Below are 4,094 nucleotides of genomic sequence, written 5' to 3' on the forward strand. Positions count from 1 at the left end.
AGTTGAAACCAAAAATAAAAAAAGAAAAAAAATAAATGCATGTCTCTTGAAGAGTCAACAAATATTGGAGTTTATATTTCTAATAAAAAAACCTTATAATATTAGTTTATGCCATTTACTCCGCGTTTTATTATTATTATTTTTTTAAAGGCATTTTATTTTGATTCTAGTAATGCAAGATGGCAACGTAGCTCTACAATGGATTATACTAATATGCCACACTAAGATGGTAGGTATATTAAGATTTCATTATTTACGTATAAATATATTTTATTTATTATTGTCAATCTACGTGTTGTAGGTTTTCAATTTTAAAAAAATCTCTTGTTGAATGGACTAGAAGCATGAGGAAGCAATATGGTATAGTAAGTACATTAACTTTTTTTGCTAATTCGAGTTTAGAATTCAAGTTTTACTATAGTAAAAAACTCTCACAAACAGTCACATCTAACTTTTTTACTACAGTAAAAAATTCTCACATAAAATCACATCTCAACTCGAATTTTAAACTCAAATCAGCAAAACGAACGAGGCCAAGATTTCATCCATCTTATTTCGCAAATCGTCATAGTCATTGCACCTTTATTTTCATCATCATCGTTCTAAATCTTTTTTTTTTTAATCGCATCTTGTTATTCTCGTGTTATGGACGCTTTTGCATCATCATTGTTCTGCATCTAGGTTTTTTTTTTTTTTTTATCGCATCTAACTATTTTTGTGCGTGGAGACTTTATTCTTATATTTAATGGACCAAGAAAAAAGGAAGAATAAGATAATATTGGCTTCTAAAGCGATTCTAAATACAGAAGCTTATCAGTACGACTCATGTTTAACAAAACATTTGTAAAGACTATATAGAATATATCACTTTACATAAAAATAATTGTTTTATGCCTTAAAGTTTATTTTTATGCCTTAAAGCGATTAGGCTGACAACTTTAAGTATTTGACTACGAACAATTCTTGCTCCAGTGATTTTTAGAAAGCCTTGAATCTTCCACGTCTAACTTTTGACACCTGCAAGACCTAGTATATGATTACTAATTTAGAACTACTTAGAAGAATCAATCTAGTATATGTTAAGCTCCAAGAAAATTATAATCAATTGAACTCTTTAGTCAATTAATTAATTTTGTTAATCCCAAAAGTTACTCCACTAGAATCTTAGAATTGTACTTTTGAAATTATAGACATTAATTTTCTTCTAAGAATATGAAGCGTCCATTTGATGTAGTCATTACATCAATAAATAAATCATCATTAGAGCTTGATAGAAATCTATTAACCTTCTAGTTACATCTTTATCCTTCAGTATCATTTATTTTCTAATAAATAATAAATTCACAAACTTAATCACGAATTAAGTGCTCTTACTCAAGAGAATTATTTATCTATTTTTTTATTCAACAAGAAATGAATTCTATCTTATACATTAACATTCACCATTGCGTACTTCATCATGTCTCCTAGATATAGTCAAAAGGATTTAGTAACTCGAAATCCATACCGAGTAAGTCAAAAGAGACAAATGCATAAATAAGAGTTTGCTAATAACATAAGTTTGAGATAATTCTCTATATGACCATCCGCAGATTCTATTCAAATTTCTATGCTAAACGAAAATTTTTATAAATTCAAATCGTGTTTTGTCTCAGTCCTACACAATCACATTATGTACAATACACTCGCTCAATATCCCTCCATATTAACGATGCAAATATCATTGTTCTATCTTTTATTGGAATGACATATGTTAGTGATGTCTTAATTAAAGATACCAAAATTTTAATTAAATTTATTACGGATATATTGCGATTATTATCCTCATATATTTAATACTTACACACAATACTTTTAATCACATAAATAATCATTAAATTTTCAATATAAAATAATAAAAATATATTTTATTTAGTAAATAATAAAATATCTTATTACATCACATACTTTAAGGATATCATTCTTAATAGATAAGACGTGGACAATTAATAAATAAAAATATAGAGACAAAACTGAATGAAAAATTGAAATAATTTTAAAAATGAGATAATATTAATAGTCTAAAAGAATTACATTACCTTATAAATTAAATCAAGATTAAAATTAAGTATTATAAAAATTTTATTTATAAGGGGATAGATTTTTCAAATTTTTATTTGGCAAGTATTAATTATTGGAGACGTGTTTTAAGGTGTAAATATAACTGGCCTTGGATGAAATTTGGCACCTGGTTTGCACATGCGTCATTAATTAAGAGCATTTACTGTTTTTTTTTTATCAGAGTTAATCCAAATTTATATTTTTTTAATGCTTATGCTTATGAGGTAATATCTTACTACACTTTATTTATTATTGAGCCCAATCAATATTCAGTAAATATAATGCAACTCATAAAAAGTTTTTAATTATTATTTTTATTTACCTTTCTTATTTCTTATTTGTAGTTTTTTTTCCTATTGAACTTTAAAAAAACAGCTGCGCCTAAAGTTTCAAAAAAAGAAATAAAAAGATAATATTAAAGGAATAAATAATTTCTGTGGGGTGTGCAATTAGAAATGAGTATGAAGAATAAAGAGATGGGTGGGTGTGGATAGAAAAGAGAGAATGTAAGTAAAACCATCCTTAATAATTTTATAGAAACTAGTTAGGAGTAATTTTAGAATAATATGACTGTGTAAAAAGAAAATTTAATCATTTAAATATTATGCGGGGTGTGTAATTAGATCAAAGGTGTAAAGAGTAAAAATGAGTGTGAATAGAACCACCGTAAAGCAAAACACGTATCAATTTTCGTAGGAGTAGTTATATTTACACCCTAAAAATTCTAATACCCCAATTAATAATCCTCTAATAAAAATATGAAAAAAATCAATAAAATATATATAATTTTCATCATACCTAATTTAACCCTCTCATACTCCCACCTAATTTTAATCTTCATTTGATTTATATAATAATATAATCTCTTTTAACTATTAATGTTTTTTCCCATTTAAAAACAATGTAATTTCATTTACCATTTATTTATCAATTGTCTTCATCTTACATCCTCTTTCTCCTTTTTCTTCTTCTTTTTTTTTTTTGTTTTGTTTTGTTTTTGTTTTTTTGTTTTGTTGATGTCCATTAAATAAGAACAAAGCCTCCATTGCACAAAACAACTAGATGCGATTAAGAAAAAGACCAAATAGACACCAATCGTCCTAGCAACAAAGATAAAAGGCATAGAGTCACAAAATTATTCTCACTAAGAGTCCGTTTGATTGGAGGATTCGTTCTCTGATTAGAATTATGGTTCATAGTTCACTACAGTATTTTCTTTCACAAAAAACACACGTAAATCGAAAATAATTTTAATCTCATGGTTCTAATTCATAAACCAAACGGGCTCTAAAATCCACCAAACACATAACAGTACAAGATAAAAAGAAAACTACGCTGGAAAAGAAATAAAAAACATGCATAACAGAAAACACTCCAACAACAAGTGTTCTAAAACAAGATAGAAAGGCTATATAGGTAGAAAACAATCTACATAGTTTGACGCTAAAAAGAAGATGATGGAGAAAATTTTATGATTTATGATGATGAAATTAGTTTTGATCAGAAATGTGTATGTTTTTTTAATTCTTTTGCAAATTATTTTTTAATTATAGTTAATGTGGTTGTATACCTTTTTTTCTTGTTTTGAAAAAAATACTATTTTCATTTATAGTTAATGTAGGAGTGCATTAATGGGTTTTAATATAATTTTAGTATGGGGTAAAATTGTAATAACAATAAATTATGAATTGGTGAGAGTATTAATGACTTTTTGATGTGCAAATATAATTACTTTTGTCGTAAAACAATTAACACTGTAATGATTTGCTACACATTTATAAATTATTATAAATTATTAAAATTAGAAATTCACAAAAAGGTCTTTGTCAACTCTCTTATAGTATCTTTAATACAATATTATAATTAATGTATTAATTTTAAATTTAACATTTAAATATAAAAAATAATATTTAATATACTGTTATTTATTGTGTTCAATTTTATATATATTATATTTTATAATAAATTTTTTATAAAATATAACATATGTAAAA

This window comes from Morus notabilis, unplaced genomic scaffold (genome assembly GCF_000414095.1).
Source record: "Morus notabilis unplaced genomic scaffold, ASM41409v2 Scaffold1, whole genome shotgun sequence".
NCBI classification, from domain to species: Eukaryota; Viridiplantae; Streptophyta; class Magnoliopsida; order Rosales; family Moraceae; genus Morus; species Morus notabilis.